The sequence below is a fragment of the Rhea americana genome, unplaced genomic scaffold, assembly GCF_003343005.1.
Source record: "Rhea americana isolate MKP2758 unplaced genomic scaffold, rheAme1 scaffold_36, whole genome shotgun sequence".
Taxonomy (NCBI): Eukaryota; Metazoa; Chordata; class Aves; order Rheiformes; family Rheidae; genus Rhea; species Rhea americana.
In genome coordinates this window covers 6240085-6260693 of record NW_028186490.1, presented here as the reverse complement: position 1 = coordinate 6260693, position 20609 = coordinate 6240085, and the positions used below count along the sequence as shown (strand labels likewise).

General features: G+C 38.1%; 1 long non-coding RNA gene across 1 annotated transcript in view; it reads right to left on the bottom strand.

Annotated features, from left to right (window-relative positions):
• Positions 1 to 6109: 6109 nt before the first annotated feature.
• Positions 6110 to 20609, bottom strand: part of LOC146591801 (uncharacterized) — a 14571-nt gene continuing 71 nt past the window's right edge. Inside the window, exons 2-3 of the long non-coding RNA XR_014896730.1 lie at positions 18524 to 18559; positions 6110 to 6291 (exon numbers count right to left, since the gene is read on the bottom strand). This is a non-coding gene — a long non-coding RNA (uncharacterized LOC146591801). The remainder of the gene's footprint in view (positions 6292 to 18523; positions 18560 to 20609) is intronic.

Genomic DNA, 20609 nt, shown 5'->3' with positions numbered 1-20609 from the left:
TGCTGAGAGAGAGATAACAGCAGCAAGATAAGAATCCAGGAAGTGTGGCATATTTACAAAATACTTCAGTTGAGAGATATTTCTGACATCAGTGGTGTGGAATGGGATGAAGTAGCCAGAATCTGGGAGACCTGGGAGGCGAACTGGCACACCCAGGGCTACCCTCCACTCCAGGCTGCTAACAGGGAAGACATGGCAAGCACCAACACAAAGCCACAGMGCAACTCTGGATATCTAGTAGCAAAGTACATTAGAAAAACACTCRAGAAGACCCTGACTGTGTTCCTCCTTGAGGAGTCAATGAATAGAAAATTATGTATTTAAACAGAAATGTAGAAAATCTTTCTTACATCAACGAAGTTTTTTCCAATCACAAACATTCCCAATTATTTCTGAGAGATGAAGACTCTAGAGGCATACAGGAACACTTACATTTATTTTTTCCTCAAATGAATAAGCTAAAAATATGATTTAATTTGTCTTGAAACTATCTGCAAAAATCCTCTCTGCAGCAAAGTTGTTAAGGCACTCTTGGGGRGAGTCAAATTTGAGGCCCAGGAAGGAACCCTTCTGAACAGCTTAAATCAGACATCCGAGTACTCTTTCAATGTTATTTGAGCACAAGCTCAATTTCAATTTTTGCTAAATCTTCAGAAATTCACTTGTCTTGTTAAAAAGAGTCTTTCAGTTTCAACTTTTTTACACTAAATATCTATCACTAATTACATATCAATTTCTTCTTGTTATTTCCCAATGTAGCTTTCCCTTCAATCACTTCCCGTAGCTACCAGCAGGAATCCCATGAAAAATTCTTACTACCTTTACACTAACAATTCACACAACCCTCACAAATAACCTATAGCATAATTGTGGTGCTTCAGTATCTGGGACCAATTAATTCAGGTTGTTCAAATGCTACAGTTATACTACTCCCTTCTTTTGAATAGGTCCTTATTTTTGTAGAACAGATTTAGAAAAGAGCTCTGAAAATGTAAATATTTTTTTTAAAAAAAAAAGAGCACAAAGATTGACTCACCCATATGAACCTAAGCCTCTCTGTTCCAGAACACTCAYGCACCTTATAGGAGAAATCGTAAACCACCCAAACTAGAGCACAGTGCRTAAAAAAGCACAGATTCAGGGATCAAATTACGAACAAAACATAGTAAATCATTCTTGTAAACAAACTGCCTAATAAGCAATTGAAAAGAATGAGCTTATATGTAAGAATTATCAACAGTCTTCTGAGAACCCCGAAAAACAAGGAACATAATGATAGATGTCACCAGTTCTGCTGCATAAAGGTGAAAAAAGTGGAAGTAAATCTCACTTCTGTAACTTACAGCCAGAAACATTAGTAACAACACAAAACAAAAAAGCACACATTAAAGATAACTCTGCAGATGGACAAACCCTTGTAAAAGGATGAATATTTCAATTGTCATCTGCTCTGAGATTTACTCTTTGCCAGAAATGGAACAATACTCTGCATTGCACCCAGAATGAATTCCCTGCTAAACAGAAATGACCTGAATTCAAAGATAGGTAAAAAATAGATTTTCTTTCTTTCTTTCTTTCTTTTTTAATGCTTACTCTGAGGATACTACCTAGGAAACAACCTTGACAGAATTAAACCTCTTTCTAAGTTAACCAGGTCACAGAGCTAAAGAATAGTTTGGCAAGTTGTCCTATATCTTTGTCAGCAGAATTTCCCTTATTTTGGCCTTTCATCACTGTACTTGTTGAAAAAAAGGGGAAAGAAAAATTTAACATGTTTCATAGATGTTTCCAGCTTTACTGGGAAACATGAAGCTGGGCTACAAACAAGCTTTCATGTTTTCCTTGAAGAAAAGCATGAAGGATTCTTTTCAAAAMCTTTCTGAAACAATTCCACCAACAACAGTTTTCATTCACTACCAGACCAGAGAAGATTTAAACAYGGTAACCTAGAATTGAAAAATCCTTGGAATAATACGTACTCCTGGAATGTTCCACCCACAAAGGATTTCATTTTGCCTGGTACTGTCAGGTCAGGCTCACTTAGCCTTTCATCACTTAATCATATGAAATTAGAAAATTTTGTAAGCCTTCAGAATACCTACACTCACAAATCTTCCAGCTAAACTCAACAGGGTGAGGAGGTCTTTACTAAATATCTTTTTAATGGGGAACACCTGAACATAGTTACCAGTGAGACAGAACAGAGTAAGAAATACTTCTATACCTGGATCCTTTTCCTCCCCCCATTTCCTTTCTATTTCTTCTGTCTTTGGCYGGCAGTCCATTCTGAGCAGGGCCACAACCTGCTGTGGGTTAAGAAAGAAGTCCTTTTGAAAARGAAGAAATTAATTTCAAAATCACCTAAGATTTGGAAAATCCACAGTGGCAAATTAAGTCTCATCACACCACACTGCTTAAGCCTTAGCACRTATGTACTCCCAGATGCATTTCCTCTCACACACGGTCAGACTTTYCTGATGTCTTCTGAGGTGAAGGGGCCATCAGAACCAGGGTGGGTGGTGGACATGTCTGGAAGCCTCTCCTCCTGGCATTTYAGGTGACGAGCTTGCTGAAGGCTCCTTCTGGTAATTACGAGGGTGGTTCTGCTAAGCCATTAAAGCCTTCATTGAAGGCAAAACTCAACCCTTAAAATGCTGTCTCCTTGCCCCAGGCTTAGGCTGTTCAGCGTACGGGTATATCCCTCTTTCTCTGTTTCAATCATTAGCTATAGCTAGTGCCCAGCTGCACCTGAGCTTGCTCAAGCAGAATAGCACTAACATCCAATTTACTACACTTAGGTCTTAGTAATCAGCAGCCGAGAGACATACAGACTGGACCTATCAAATATACATTTATTTACCTGACAATGAAAAGGGGCAGATAAACACAGGTAAGTTTAGCAAGAGTAGCACCAACGTAAGTCAAGCCCATGATTACGGCATTTTGGTAATAATAAGATGCACACCAGTATATCTTGTGTAAAACAGGAGGCCAGAAACATGGCTTGCCTTAGATGTATTTAATGTGGTGCCATGTTTTATGTTAAACTCAGCATCAGTATAATACTTATGTCATCAAATATCATCTACATAAATATAGATATGAATATAAAATAAATAAATTCTGTGTTTTCTAAGTGCATCTTCATTGTTAAAACACAGAATGAAAACTAAAGACAGAGAGAGCACTCACTTTATATTTTCTGTTGCTTTGTAGAAGTCTTAGCAGAACTAATTTTGGAGTTCAACTTTCCATTTGCATGCYACACATTTAGTAAACTAATCTCACATTTCTCATCTATGCCACTTTAATTTAGGGACATTTAAGTAACTAAATTATAAAAATTGTTTAATGTAAACATGTTGTACAAACAAGAGAATTTCCACTGATAGCTAATTAACTGATACAGCTACTACATGGCGTAATAGAAAACAAATTTATATCATAATCAGGCTTYCAGAGTATTTGGTAATACTGGAAACAATGTTTGTATAAGCTACTGCTAATTTTTTAAGCCTATATAAATTCTACACTCAGGACTGATCAAAAGTTTAATGAAAGCAATGAAAATATTTCCTTGCACTCTAACGGCTCTGAATCAATGCCTGTGTCAGAGTTAATGTGCATCATGCTGAACTTAGCACTAAACCCAGAGCCTGAAATTCAAACAGAAAGGATTTCTTCTGCAATATRTATTCAGTTCATTTCATATTCTTTAAACCACATCTGGAATTCCTAGCTTTCTTCCCCTGCTCCCAGCTGTCATGTTAATCTTCTATTATCTAATATGGATAGCTAATTATGGGCTGCTGTAGAAGATCTTACACAGAGGTGCCCATATCTATAGCAGAGAAGTGAAAGAAAACTGTGGATGCTTCTTTTCAGTTTCATGTATGATTTTTCCCATAAGTTCAATAATGTAAATTTTCATGATTTCACTAATTTATAGCCCAGTTCTCAAAAACTATCAGCTGAATAAACAAAGTATTATTAGAAATTCATAATGCTATCTATCAATGATAGCATTGCAGTACCTCTGCAGTGTCTTCTAGCCAAGTATTTCCAGGTACTTCCAAACAGCAATGATTTACCCACTCTATCCAGATTAGCAGAAGCAGAACAAATGAAGTTACTAGCTCAGTTTCTGTAATAATGTGGCCTAAGGACAAGGTTTTGAAAAGTGATAGTGTTGCTGAGTGTCCTTAAAACAGCCTAACAGAAATAAAAATCTTGTTGCTATCAGAAGCTCATATTATTTATTAAAGGAGACTATTGATTCCAGTTGTTCCCTCTGACCTCAGGGGAGCTACTGCTTCAAAGGCTGCCCTCCTGTATAAGGATATAGAAAGCCCAAATAGAAAGCCCCCCTGCTTGGGGCTGAGTAGGGCTCTGCAGGAGTGCCGGTTCCCATCTTAGCATCCCTAATCCCACTTCTAGTCCTGTGGCTCAGGCATCTGGTGCTATAACATACTTCTGGATTTTGAACATTGCTTCATCTGGACTTTGAAGATTGTTTTCGCTTTTTGTTCTAGGACTTCAACATTTATCACAATTTAAGGATCTCCAAATCTCCAATTCTTCAGAAACTTTTAAAAAACAATTTATAACACTACGTTATATATAACAATAACTCTTTGGATCAACAATAAAATAGTTAGAGTCACAAAAAAATTTCAAATAATTCTACACCTTGATGCATCTTTTCTCCTTTAAGACCATTCTTCCCATTTCTTTCTGGGAATTCATTCTTGGGTCAGCTCACATGAATTTGGTTTCTACTTTTGGAAAGACTGAGTTGAATAAGAACTGGCTGTTATCATCAAGTGGTTGCACCAGGATAAGAGGATRTGAAACTGGTAGCGGCAAAACCATTCAACTGTTTAAAAAATTATTTGCAGTCAGGGTATCTTGATGCCAAGTAAGGTGCATACRTTGCAATAGCCTAAAAAAGGTATGCTAAAGGTCTACAATGGAAATTATTTTTATATCAACACRCATTCAAAAATTGCAATACATGTGAATACATATTTTTAATCCTTAGTCTTTCGGATAGGTCCTGCCAGATCACAAAAGTAAATGTTTGAACACTTCTTACTCCCTGTTGGAGCATTTCTTCACATTCATGCAATATAGTCAATTTGTTGAGCTTGCCCTCTAAGGCACGTACAGTTTATAACACGGCTGCACATTTTGAACGCTCCTACTCAAGTCCCATCATTTCTGTGCTAGTGAGCTGTTTGTGCAACCACAATCCTCAGGTAGGCAACTTTTAAAGAAAATGAACTGCTGTATTTGCTGCATCACAGCACATGCTTTAAAACTACTATCCTTGCTGTATTTACACCCTATGGTCACAACCACACCCTTGTCACACCAGTTTTCATCATCTTACACTAGCCCTGACAGTCATTTATAAAATGTCTCAAGTTTCCCATGTTAACAGCGTAAATGTAAAACTGCATTTCACACTAGTCTCAGGAAAGGAGGAGGATTAAAATTCATTGCTAGAATTCAAAAATAAAATATGAATACATACCGTAACTGGTACATAAATAAGAGCYCCACATTTAATATCTAAAATGCAAATGCTTTCAGGAAATGCTGATCATAAACTTCAGCAAATTATGTACTACTTYATCTGTAAAGAACGGAATTGAGAGAGATACGAAAGACATCAGTCACTTTGCAATTGTGTTCTAGAGGATCCTTAACATAAAACTTTCCCTTAGAATTTGGCACTTTATATATCTATATATGTGCATTATATATGAAGTGACAGGAGCTTTCATAGCTATGCCAGTTCACAGCAAACASGAATGGCACCTACCTTTCTTAAAGCTGGGATCACAAGAGAGATCACAAACCATGGGAAGTGTAGTAATGTCAATGTAAGGAAGAAGAAAGCGAACTGAACTGACTGCTGCTCCATCTGTTCCAGGTATTCCCGATGATTGACTTTATGTCATCTGCACGCAACTGGATTATCTGTAATAAAAAACAACTATTTTCAAATATYATAGGATCTTCTCAAACAATTCCCTTGGGACAATGTAGTCAAACAGATGCGTTTTCACTACTTGCCATTTAAACTTGTTCTCTTCTTGCCACTCCTCTTCTGTGCAAGACATGTGGATTACTCTGTGTTTGAACAGGGTGCCCCTTGGTCTAAAGATTCTCAGTGGCTAAGAAAAGACATCCTGTGACAYTGTGAGCAGCTCTCTGAAGCACTGGCACTGGTGGACTCTTCAGACTTTGGGCAAAGAGCATCCCCACGTCTTTTTCTGGATAAATCTAGCTAGGAAGGGGGAAGATAGAAGAGGGAACAGGAAGTGCATCTGAGGCACAGCACAAATTGAAATCYTAATCCCCATTTTACAGCAGGGCAGACTGGGGAAAATCAGGAATGATGGCTTTTGACCACTTCACATGCATAATTCCTGTGCRTCTTCCAGAAATAGTCAGAAATGTCCACTAAAGACTCCACTGATTACTTGCGTTACATTCCCAGTTTCTGAGAAAAATATAACTTCCTTTTCATGAATATTTTGCAGTTCCATGGTGTCTGCTTACTCCACAACGTTCAAAAGCTTTAAAAAATATGCAAATTAATCTGCTGAACTCATTTATAAAATATTGCCCTCAGTATATTAATRAGTGACCTTCATACACAGTCACTGGATTGATGCTATTTCAGGTCAGAATWTTCTCTTTGGCTTGCCAGCAAAATATACTTCTGCATGAGTCTGTGCAAAGACAAGTACTTATGTGCACAGGGAAATCACCCAGTTAGGCATCCAATGGGCTTCCTGAATAATTTCTACGCAAGATTTAAATGCAGAGCTAAAGTACAATGTTGATCTCCTGAAGTGGACATAACCTTCATTGTAAGATACCAACAGTCATTCCTGGCAGCAAGTAAGCAGTTAAATAAGATAGTGATTTCCACATAGTAAATTGAAATGCAAAACAATTCTTTTTTTTTGATTTCTTACTTCTATTACAAAAGTCAGAATCACCACAAAACTATAAAAAAACATTGGTGGAAAAAAATGTGGAAAATTGATAGACTAACACATTTGTGTGAAAAAAAAAATCCATCCAATACTTTACAGGAAGCYCTTCTGAACATCAGTGTAATACTTTCTGCAGTAATCCTAAATTTTTCTTTTTAGTCTTTTTAACTGGTCAGGTGACTTACTGTTGACAAGGCAAGACTAACTCATAAGCCCAACTTCTTAGACTAGGGAGGCTTACAGATCAGTTTGGTAATCCTGRGTGTAAAGGCCAGTGGCACACTAGCCCAGGTGCTGTTATCTGGAGGGTAACCTACTGAGGGAAAAACAAAGTCATAAACACAAGGTCAAAAGACTTCTCTTTAAAAGGATTAACTAGAATTGTTCAGAGTAACTTTGTTTCAAAATAAGAGACCTTTTTACTTAACCAGTTTCCTATAAGGATGTGTCACAAACATCCACACTTCATCCGAGACACAAGGGCTGGAAAGTGAAGCAGCAAAGAAATAACTACGTGGAAAGAAAACGTGACTCCATCATCTAAACTAAATGAAGCATAATTTAGAGAAAAGAATGTTATAAAGATGATATAATGAAAGAAATAAGTCAGATCATCATATGGAATAAATCAAGGTAAATTAAGGGAGCTGCACTGATTTACAATATCTGAGGATCTGGACCATAAGATTCATATATCACATTCAAAAAAATTCTGATGTCAAATTTCTGTTCATCATCATTCCCAACACCAAGCATAGGCTTCTTTCTACTTTTCATTTTTAGTATACCTTTGACTCTCAGTCAAGTACATGTGTCAAGTCACAGGATTTTGCAGCAGTCCTTCAGATAAAAAAAAAAAATCTATTAGTTTAGATTTCAAAGTTTGAAACTGGTAGTGTTTCTGTATTTTAATGACTTCATTTTTCAGTCATACTATTTTGGCACAGGTCCATCAGCATATGATAAATTGTTCCTTAATTCATTTAAAAGGGCAATTCTTATTATATGGTAATTTCAACAAACAGCAAAACCACATATGCTATCACATTTAACTAAATATAATTGCTTTGCAGTGTTTTCAGAGGTCATTTCCTCTTACGCTCTGTAGTAGATAATCGTTCCCTTAAAATGTTTTAAGAAATTAAGCTCTACTTAGAGGGAATTTAATTACAGACCATATGCTAGAAGAGCTGACTTAGTTGCTTAAAAGATGAATCAATCGTGTCATTTGAGAAAATGCAGCAAAACAACRCCACAGCTCATTCATTCAACTTGGTGAATTTAGTCTCACTTAATTTCTGGTTTACTTGGTTGTCTCTGGCAGTGGAAGTGAGCACAATTTGTGCCTTTAATGCCTCAGCTGGTTAACACACTTGTTTGCATGCAGCCTCAAGTAGCTGATCTGCTTGGGCTCAGGGTTCAACTATCTGCATATGGTTAATGTACAGATGTCTGGAATTATAGAACAGCAACACTCAAGCCCTAAAATAGGAAACAAAGTTCAGAATTGTGTTATTTTGTTAGATGTTTGTTTTGCCCTGTCTAAATCCAGAAACTATGATATAACCTTAACTTTTAATAAATGACAGGCCAGAGCCATGGGAAGGTGTTTTGGTGAGAACATCTCTCTTACACTTTTCTTCCTTTTTCCAGATCCAAAGTATGTGTTCTCTCTTACAAAACACAACAGCAGCAGCTGGGAAGGGTCAGGCCCATTTATCCTCATTTGATGCTTCCCAAGATAGTACAGGGATGCTCTTGAAACAAGTTGTTTAAAACAGCTCTCACTGTCTTCTGCTGAAGCATYGCAAAACATCCTGAATGAGTCTCTCCTCTTTCATTATGTTCCCCATTTCCCTTCTCCCCTTCCTCTCCCTTCAATTTTCCCTTTTCCTTATTAGCCACTGTCTTTCAGAGTGATACAATCTCCAAATTACTGGCAAATGCTGAGACTTAAAATACGGGAAGGCCTTCTTATTCAGCAATAATGCTGAAAAAAATCCATATTAAATGACAGTCTCAGAGAGTGAACAAGGATGATATAGATGGACTAAATAGAGAACAGAACATAGTCCTCTGTGATCAATCACTATTACATTGATAATATTGATGATAGTTTTGTGAAAAAAGCAGATTTTGGTGACTTGGTTTCTGTAAGACAGAAATCTAGTTTAGACTTGAATAGGTCTTTGCAGCTTTAGAAATTCCCAACTACAGACAAATACATTTTTAAAATTACACTTTAAAATACATTTTAAAATTAATTTACATTTATAAGCTTAACTTATGAATATTTTCTCCAGAACAATTTCTGAATTCAAAACATTCTATGCAGCAAGTCACAACCCTTTGAACCTGGTAGTTCAATGCTACAAAAGGGATTGAGCTGAGTTTGCATTGTGAAACATCATCCAGAGGTTGCTGAACTCCTCATATTAGTTCATCTCCAATTGTTTGTCACTGAGCATCTTTGCTAATTTAGATAAAATTGCTCGAGAGATTCACTGAAGAACCAGAAGGTCATGTTACTAAGCATTATCTCAAGTATGTCTTTGTTTCAGAACAGAAAAGTAAAGATAGCTTTAAAAGAACTTCCTCAGATGGTAGGGATGTGATTCCACTCACATCAAGTTTATTGAAGTCTCCAAGATTTCTTAGCCTGCATTGTGATCAAGGAGAAAGTTTTTTCAYCAGACTAGTGTGGTGCAGCCCACCCTTACACACTTCCCAAAAGGCAGATGGTGCCAGCTTGGCTCAAATGGAAGCCCCCAATGTATCACTTCAAAATAAACTGAGTCCATGAAAAGAAAATGTACACAACCCACTCCCACCCTTCCAAACAGACAGTATGGAGCAGTTGTGGGTCCTTTCACACTGTTTCTCAGGATCAGCACGACCTCTCTTGATCTCCATCAAGGCAATGGAGATTTCTATTCAGACCAGCATTTGACTCCAGTCATAAGACAGACGTATGTAACATAATTACTACTATTCAAAGTTTTAAGCAATCACAAAAGTCAAATGCAGAGAAAAGAGAAAAGGTAGGCTAGAGAAATGCAGATATGGATGACGCTGTGGGAATTAATTAGCTGCATGTGGTCAGGAGCTGATACACTGACTCCTTTAGCATCTGTGGTACATCAGTCTGACAGGTTTATGAGGACACTGCACAAGAACAGTCACAAATGTCACAAATTACAGTTCACCTTACCATATTAGCTCACCAATGCTGGATCACTAAACAATATTGAGGCCAAGAACTTTTGAACAGGGCCCATACTACTTGGGTCATTCATCAAATTTACCCTCTGCAGCTCATGAGTCTTCCCTTGATCCCTTCCTCCCCAGTCAAGGCTTCAGACTCAGTAAAACTCTTTCCATCATTTTTTYTTTCCCTCGCATTTGCTTGGAATTCCTTTTCACATAGCCTGCAGAGGGTAGATGGAGTACAATATTTTGTTCCACCTTTTTCAAATAACGCACATGACATTCCTGACTTATTCAAAATTACCTGTGCTTAGTTACCCAACAAGGTCATAATTCCTACAGATATTGTGGAATTAGTGAAACAGTTGTTATGATTCAGTCAGTTCTAGCCTCAGGGTTTTACTTGCAGAATAGACAGTAGCCTGCTCAGTATTTTTGTAACACTTCATCAGATGTGGTTTTTTATCCAAAAAAGAATAGAATTCATCTTTTGATCTAAACATATCATGTTTTTTCCATGCCTACAAGTTACGAGAAGTCTTAATGATATCTGATGGACCATTAAGTATAAAAAGTCACCACCAGGGCTCTGTTTCAAGTCAGAACTGAAGAGATCAAGTGGATAAACTTATCCCCCCGGTGAAACACTTCAGCACAAATGACTAGAAGCAGTATGTTCTGCTGCTCAAACATCTGATCACTGTAACTTCCATCTGTGCCTTGTTGAATGCTGGCAGCAGGCAGGATTATTTAGTCTATTATTGTTCAGCCAGCAGGAAGACTTTGTTAGGGCAGGAGGTGTGGGACAGACTTCTCAAATGAAGGCAGCTATGAGAACAAATTGGTAATTCTGAAGAAATAGAATTCCACTTGAGCGAGCTTATGACCTGCTTGTCTATAGGCAGAATAGGCTTCAAACAGAATTTGGAACAACCTGTGCTGTAGAATATTTAGATTTTGATTCAGCATGTATCACTGCACCTTCAATTGGCTGTGAGGTGTTACACTAGTTTACTCTTAAAATTAAGGCTTTTCTGTTTATTAAACAGAAAAGGTGTTTCTCGCGTTAAATGACAATAGCATGTCAGATGATAGCATTCATCAGAGATGAATTAAACTACGTCTTATGTGATGTGTGTTTTAACTGAAGCATAATACAGGATAAGATATTCATGCCTATTTGGTATGTCATGCAGCAGCAGTTCTAAGCCTTCTTTTGAAAATATTAACTTATACTTTGTTGCTTCAAGTGAAATATGCTTCTAGATGTACTTTAATGGTTGGAGATGGTACATGCCACTTAAGCATAAGCAAGTCAGATTTTCATTATTTAACCATGTCCTTTTAATTAAGGATTAATCTTTAAAGTATTACAGAGTATATTTGCAGAGTCACAGAGAGAATAAAAGGATTATAGAGAACAAAAAACACACAAAGCATGAGAGGTGCCAATGGTATAAGTGAGTAGTGATCATGAAAAGATGCACGTATGTTAAGGCTATATTTATATGCCAAGATTACACAGTTTACGAATGAAGGAATCACCAATTCTTCTATCTCTTTACACCTCAAAACATATTAAGCAATTGTTTATGCTGGGCTATTGTAAAATTTTATAATTGGCCCCTTTCTAAAGCTTTTTCTGTTATGTATCAATTACGGTCATCCTTCATTGGGGAAAAAATGAATGTGTTGTTCCTATGTATGATAAGAGCTTTCTCAAATACAGTTCTTTATTCACTGGATTCAGAAAGTGGGAACATACAGTTTCCTGTAGTCTCCCCTCCTGCCACGTTATTAGACTAGGATGCTAAAACGTCTTCCTTACTCACTTATTCTTTTAACAAGTTCTCCCAAATGACCACTGTAGAGGTATGCTTGCTTCAACTTCAGAAAGGCCTAAAGAAGTTACATGTGAGTCGATCCTCATTCTTGCTCATTTTGGCATTTGAGAATTGCCAGATATGCTCAAGAATAATTTATGTAAATTAATGTCACATAAGGAGACATTAAAGTTGTGAATGTGCTTGAAAATGCATTTTTACTAGCAAATAGAAGATGTCAAGCACACTCAGCTGCCTCAATTTTCATTCCTTTCCCAATTTTCTGTCTTTTTTATAGCTACCTGATAGTTAGCCACCTTTAATACCATAATTTGTTTTGTTCCCAAAATATTTAAGATAAAGATAGTATTTCAGCTGTATAACACGTCTACATGAGATTTTGTCCTCTGAAAAAATATGAAGAAATGTATACAAATGCAAAATCCTTGAAACCTGAGGGTAAAGAAACCACCGTGAACAAAGGTCAGTCAGGTATTTGAGTACTTCCTCAGCTGAGGAGGTGTGATTTTATTTATGGTTAGCAGTTACTAGAGAAACCAAATGAATCAGGTCCCTTTTTTTTTTTTTAAAAAAAAGAAAAGCAACAACAAAAAAACCTATTTGCTTCTTGGTGAATTTTCTAAAGAAAAGTTAATGTGCAATCTGATGACTTTACCCCATTACTTATGCTTAGCCAATTCATTTATGACTGAAAGAGAAATGAGAAAGAAAAAAAAAGTTCTCTAAAATCTATCATCCTGTGTTTACATTTTGAGTATAAATAACAACAACCTAGGCACTCAGATGTGTCTTTAATACAAATCCTGAGGGACACGTTTTGTGCCACTCATAAGCAGTTAGAACAGACCARGCTGGGACTCACTTTGGCCTTAGGCAATGCATGCTGCAATCACATCACAGATAATCTCAACCTAGTTTTAATCTAGTTAGTAGGGGTGGGAAGAGCAGGCAAACTCTAACAGATGAGCTAGGTATACTCACCCAGTATCTACAGCTGGGAAGATGCCAACAGCCTAGACTGAGGCTCACGTCATCACCACTGCCGTTTACCCTCAGAAAAGTCAACTTCAAGCTATTCAGGTGCACTGCCATATTCTTCTTTAATAAGCTTGCTAGATAACTGCTTATTGATACAGACTGACCTCTTGCGTGCACCAACTGAAGCAGGTTTAAGTTGGAGGGAGAATTAGGGGAAACGTTTTCCACAATCCTGGGCTTGCACAGGGGGTATTACAYGCTTTGTGAGATATGGTTGGCAGAGCAGAATACCACACTCACCACCTTAACCCTCTTATTTCTCCAGTGGAAAGCATATTCCAACCTAATCTCAAACTGTAATGGTTTGGGCCTAGGTACAAAAATTTGAGATATCRGAGTACTTGTATCGGAGCACAGTATCTATTGTCATTTTACATTTAAAAAATTTACAGACAAATAAAAGTCTGAAATCAACTGGATTTTCATAGTTGATAGGAAAAGAAGAAAAATTAATTTCATCACTGGGCTCCCAGAACTTCATGCCATTATATAAGCGACCAATGCCTAAAGGGAACAAGACAGGTATCTTCCTTATTGGCAGGGCTCTTCCTGTGTCCRCCGTATGGCACGGGTATTGTGACTCAAAATTTTGTGATTAGACTTTGAAGGATTCTTTTTTAAGTTTTTTTCATGATATTTTATCATGAAAAAGCACAACTGTTAGTCTTTTGATAGGTGATATAACCTAATAATATACAGGACACTGAACAGTTAATTTGTTTGAGTATACTGAATAATTTGTCTCTGATGGAATTCATATCTGTGCAGATAAATAACATAAAATATACACAATACTTACTAAAATAAATAGTTCATTGGCCATATGTCTGGCTATATATCTCACCACAGGATATAATCCTAGACAGAAATATTCCATTGTGTATACAAATCAGTCCAGTATTTTTCCTYTTAAGTATTAAAAAATCATGACTTATACCCAGAAGCTCACGACATTAGCTTAAAAATTAAAGTATTTTTCTTAAAACAAAACAAAACCAACAAATTAAACTTTGGCTTATTTTCTGTGTTTTAACTTGAAGTCTGATTTTTCAAAGTTAAATGAACCACACCACAGAAGAAAGCTTGGAAAAAAATTTCAGTGAAGGCAGCCGAAGGGAAGGGTCAAGCATCAGGAAGAACTCAGACGTGCAGCCAGATAAGACAGTAGAAAAAACTTCACATTTAAAGCAGCTCTGCCTGCTTGCTTTACCACAACACCAGTGAAATACGAGGTAGCAATGCCCTCCGTCCTCCCTAGGCGCAGCGAAAGGCTGCTGCCTGGGGCCTCGGCTCTGCTCACAGCTCTGCTGAGGACTCCAGGCGCCTGGGGGAAGACACACACCAGTAACTAGCGCAAGAGCTGCTCTGTGCTACTGAGATAAGCAAGCACGTGCCGCTGCATCCCCAGATCAGCGTCCCAGTTGCTCAAAYGTAAAAGGACACAAACAAATGAGAAATACGTTTGTTAAAACCTGACAAACCAACCAACCAACCTACTGGCTAAGGGAAACGATTACGGAAAATAATCACGTCTATCAATTCCCTGAGACTCAAATCCAACAGAACTGCTCTGCTACGACATTATTGCTAGGCAGGATTTCCTGGCTGACAAAATGATTGTGCCCACCGAAAGGTAACCAACGGCTGCACCGAGGAATGTGTTGGGCTCCGAGCTCCCCTTTAAGGTCTCTTGTGTTCTTCTGACATTGTACTTTAAATCTTACCCTAGGTGGACAGTCAAACAGCAGCCAAAAAGTCAAATTACCCTCCCTTCTCACAGCAATTCACTTCATCATTTCCCAATACTCTGTGTTTGTTTAAGCACAAAAATACCTATTTTCCTCTTTCTCCTTCTAGCCTTGGTTTTGAATGAGAAAGCTGAACTTCTCATTTAAGAAAGAGTCTCCGAAATGTGAATATACCATTCTCTCTGAGYAGTTCAAAAACTACAAAGTTGTGAACCTATCCCAATCCTTAGACCTGTCTTCTAGCCAAGATTTTGGGGCAGAAAATAAAACTGACAGAAAATTAACAAGCTCTCATTGCAAATGCCCYTTTTTCCCCCTCTAAACAAAAAATGTAACAAAACTAAACATTTATTTGGTTCGGCAAAGAAGAGATAAGAGAACAAAAATGTAAATACATATTCTAAGACTACGAGGACTCAAATAACAGTGCTAATTATATGCTAAGTGTCAATTTTGGAAAAAAACCTACTTGCATTAAATTCTGGGTGGGTTTCCTGTAATACTGATCTAACTAAAATTATTATGTGGTCACAAAAGTAATACGAACCAAAGTTTTGTAATCTATTTTCCATTTACATTTTACTTCCAATGTTAGGAAAGAAAGTTTATGGCTCAAACTTTTTTTTTAGATGCTTCTAGATTATATGAGATTTAAGGAAATATTCAAACTTTTCATTTAACATTTTTATTTGACTTGCCTTGATTCTCCCCAAGTTCTTCAAACATACTCTCTCAGGCTACTGCTCCACATTTTTCTGTAATTTTTTTCTCCTACCTGCCTACAGGTGTAGGCAGGCTGCCATGCTCTCTTGGCATACTCTTATAGTTAGTCTGGCCTTTAATATTAAACACAAGAATTATGTTTCTGTCACTTTTTCTCTTTAAATCAATTTATCTCATAGTTTCCACTTGCCAAGCAAAAGTACAGGTAAGAACACATATTAAATTACATATGAATTTCTGATATGCTTGTTCTTGAGTYAGTTTTTTGCAAAAAGCATCTGATTGCTTTTTGAATTTATATGTACATTTAAATAGCACACAAAGCAAAACTACTTTTTCAGATACAACTTTCAACAACAAACATCTCTACTATGCAGTTCCAGTGCTTTTGGCTCCRTTGTGTTGTTTGTATGCTCCTACGATCCTACGTGGTAGCAGTCTGAAATAGCTTCTAAAGGCTGCAYGCCTGCTAAGGTGCTGGAAGCACACATTAACCTAGGCGTGATCARAACAGATCAACGCCATCAAAATGCTTTGCAGGCATCCGCTCGTAAACTAGGAGCGTTGGTGGTATGCCCTCACCGTAACGAGGATAAGGAAACCTTACGGCACGAAGCATTACCGGTTGGGCTGAAGCTGAAGCATCCTGCCTGAGCGCGACTGGGCGTTAAGCGAGCTGCTCAGAGCATTTGTTCAGTCCATAAGGCACAGGTAAATTACCGCCTTTAAGCACTGCCTCCTTTAATTTTTTCACACTCCCAGGGAAAAATTGGCTGGGAGACAAGATGAAAATGCATGCAGTGTTCATTAAAGGAGAATAAGCTGTTCTGATGCCAAATGTTCAGATTTCTCTAGCACATTCAGAACATGGGGGAAATTTCTGCAATTCCGCAGCTGTGTTACGTTAGGTTTGGGGCAGGCTGTGCACGTACTTCAGCCACGAGGGGGAGCATCAGACCCAACATTTTGCCAGCCAGATAGTTTGGCCAAGGCTCTGGTGCCCGCTCGGGGCTGGACCATCCTGCCACCACTCATKACTTTCTTGCAATACTTCTGTTAAGTGGCAGCGCTTGCTGGGGCTGCCTTCACTATCAGTTACAATCTGAGTTAAACACCGCAAGCAAAAGCAATCATTTTTTGGAGCAGAAAAACTACCATCTTATTTGTTCTTGCAGGATGAAAAAGAGAGGGGAAGCCAGGCTGAATGGGATGTCATTTTTTTAGTGTGTGAACATTTTACCAAGCAGCAATGCTAAYTTAAAATCCAGTTCTGGGAGGACAACTAACTGTAGCATAAGTAGTGGGAAAAGCCAACATTTTCACACTAGTCTAAGCCAAGTAGCCACAGACTGACAACTGTTTTACTGCCTGTGTGCAAAAGGCTGGAGGCCTAGGTCTACTTCCCTGTGAAGAATGGCATGGTCACATTACACAGAATATCATTCCTGGTGGCGTCTCAGATACAGCTAGGCTTCAGTAAGGGAGTCGAAAGGAAATAGATTCAGCTCCCAGCTTGCTATCACTTTGATTTCTCAGTCCCAGAACACGCTGTGCTTCCCAGCCTTGCCAAGCTAGACTAAAGGCATGAAACACCTACACAGACATCCTGCCTACACCAATGTTTCCTCAAATGAAGCTGAAACAAATGTTGCTGGGGCATTTTTTTTTCTAGATGTAAATGTGTCCCTTCTGCATCAGAGTTAAGGCGCATTGCTAGGGATGGGGCAAAGCTGCTTTGCGTTTGTATCTCTCTGCTGTGTGCACAGAGAGCACATCCRTCTCCAGCGCTGCTGTTTGGATGAAATGTATTGCCAGTACATTTCTATTAGATTTTCTCACAGAACATTATAGTCTCTCTGGAGGACTATCTTACATCTGAATCACTAATCTGAACATGACACAAATTCAGCTACCCCATTTCTTTTTAAGATTCAAATTTAACTAGATTCTACACAAGCCTATTGCTCTCGTGTACAGTAAATTATCAACCTCAGCAATCCAGAGTCATGAAACTATAACTAAGGAAGAGATTCCTCATGGCAACAAAATAAGTCCCATAGCATATCCTCCTCCTCTTTTCTTCTGTCTTTATTTTGCCATGTTTGGTTGATAATCATTTTGAAAATATGAATTCAAAAGTCTTTCCTCTTTAAGTAGTTCTTATGTATGAATTCTAATCATAGTGCAGCATAGAGCTTTGAACATTGCCTCACATACAGCTGAATGTTATATTGTTACATCTAACTCCTAATCTCTTTTCTGCCTAAGTGCATATAAGTGTTTTTAGGTAACCTATGTACAGTCTTCTCAGTTGTTGCTGTGTCCGTGAAAAACTGACTGTCCAGTCTGTTTTGTTTAGGCAATTCCAAGAAGATAATATGTGATAACCTTCTCCTCTAGATATGGCACATTCTTAGCTGTTACAGTTAARCAAATACAACATACATTCCCTGTTGATGCAAAGACACCCATGATATTTACAAGTCAAAACTGTGTTACAGACAGGGATTTTGCCACTGCCTACTTTTACCTTGATTTCCAAAGCCAGCTGAAAAGCTGGCATGATCTTAGGTTGCATACAGTAGTCTAACTCCTCTTTGCCACTAGTTTCCACTGATGATAATCATTAGATGTGGAATCACTCCCAATATGCCTGCATCCAATATCAGTTTGGACAGTGCATGAGGAAAACCTATTGCCCTTCACACTGTACAGTTGTATTGCATAAAATAACGACAATATCAGGTATCATATGGACATCATTGCACACTCCCGACCCATGCAGCTCTCTATGCTCTCTGGAGAGATTTGCGTATATTATTAAAAACATATTTAGCAAAAATAAATTAATTTTTTTAAAAAATGCAAAATTGTCCATATGATAACCAGTTAGGTAGTCTACTCAATACTATTCTCTGACTATGCATAGAAAAAAAAAGGATTCACTTACGTCTAAAGTTGATTTCAGAGGAAACACTCCTATATCCTGAAAAGAGAACTACAGCAATTAATTCTTGGTTCTGCTGTGCATTACCAAAAACGCACAAACTAATTCTTTTTCCATCTCTGCGTTATTTATTTAGAACTGTTTATTCACTATTTTCTGCCTCATRTTTAAGCCTATGAGAAAGCCTATTATTTGTTAACTTTGACTATAGCTGGTTTAAAATTTAAACACCAAAGTCACATATGGTTTGTGTTACCTAATAAAGTGTGAAATGTTTTAAATGGAAGAATAATGAAATAACAACCCCGTGTTTTCTGTAAATCTTTTGGAATTAGAAGACTTTATGCCAAAAAACTAATCGCTACTCAAAAACCCTCATATAATGTGATCAAGATGAGTGACAGTGAATTGAACTATTGCTTTTACTGCATTTGCAAAAATTTTCCTATGTTGCTAGGGTTTATTCAAGAAATATCACTCCTGAAATTGTTGGCTATTCTAGAAATTCACAGAAATTATTGGAAAAACAACYGAAAATACACAGAATCCCAGAGCATAGTTCACGCCCTCTAAATAATAGCAGTATCACCTCATCATGAAACCAGTTTTCCTCTTCTACATTGCCAGAGTTGTCATATTGAAATGAACAGAAGAAAAGCCATTTCTTCCCAGTTTTCCTGGCTACTACACTTTTAGACTGTCTTCCATACTTCACTACAGTTCTCTAACTCTGAAAACAGATGGACAAGACTTCCCAGCCTGAGCTGCAAAAGTATATTATCTTGCTGGAGTGAAGCCCAACAAATTCATGGAAGCAAATGTTTTCATACAGCATCTGAATCTGCCTCAGACTTAGTATAGATCAATCAATCAATCAATCTTCCTATAGATCAAAAGGATCCTTACAAGCCACCAGCATATACACAATTCATTTTTTGATGGCTTGGTGAGAGGATAATTCATAAGATGAATATTAGCTACGTTCTAATCTACTTTTGGTTAATGAACAATTCTGTACRGAAGCCTTGAACAGACTCCCTTCCTTGAAATCAGCATGAAACTGTAAGGAAAAAACAGYGAGAGAAAATATGAAGTAAGAGGGACCAGCTGGAGAAAACGCAGAGGGCTTTACAYGCTGAGGAGCTGGATGTGGGTAAGAGCTACAAGAAACCAGTCTCCCGGCTTGCAGCTTGCATGAACCTGGCACGTGTCCCTGCCTATCAGGATACAACACACACGACATCGCAGACCACGGCAGTCTGCCTGGAGAGTGCAGGCACACAACTATAGCTGTGACATTAAAGCACACAGAACAACTTTGTTGCATTTATGCCCTATGTTCTGGTGTCCCATCACTGCTTCCAATGGTCCAGGAAGAGCAGAGGACATCCAGAGAAAAACAAAGACAGCCCAGGAACTGGGAATAGGGATAAGCAATCTAGAAGTACATCAGCTGTCACCTGAGGAGAGGGAAACTCCCTGAGCAAACGAGAGGGAATGGATACCTCCCCAAACACAATGCGAAAGATTCCTCCTCCTACCCAGCCCACCGACYCAATTTAAACCAAGGTACTGGCTCACTGAAAAATACTTAGGTTGCATGTTTTGCTTATTAATTTGCCTCCAGGGCAGCCACTGCCTTCAGATATTAACCAGTATAACATTTTTCCTGACAGCACACAAAATGGTCTTCCTCATGCTCAGCTCGAGACACCAGCCCTTCGCATCTCAGAGGCACCAGGTCATTAGCCCATAGCCAGAGACAAACTAAATATCTCCTGTAAAGGAGGGCAGAGAAAATACCATTCTAGTGGACAGACAGGTTATGTTTTCAGTGCTTGTCCAAGACAACACCTTCAGTTTAAGAACAAGGCATCAAGCTGACGCCCAGCCTCGAGCAAGAACTGCTCTTGCRAGTTAATTGTTCACTGCCACCATCAATAGTAAACTAATCCTTTTTGGATCCGTTGCTGTTCAGGTCAGTRTTTCTCCAATACTGCATAGTAATTACAGCTTTTCAACTAAACATTTTTTGACTAGCTCCAGCAGGGCTGACTGTCAACATCACTCATGTTTTCTTTAATCTTCT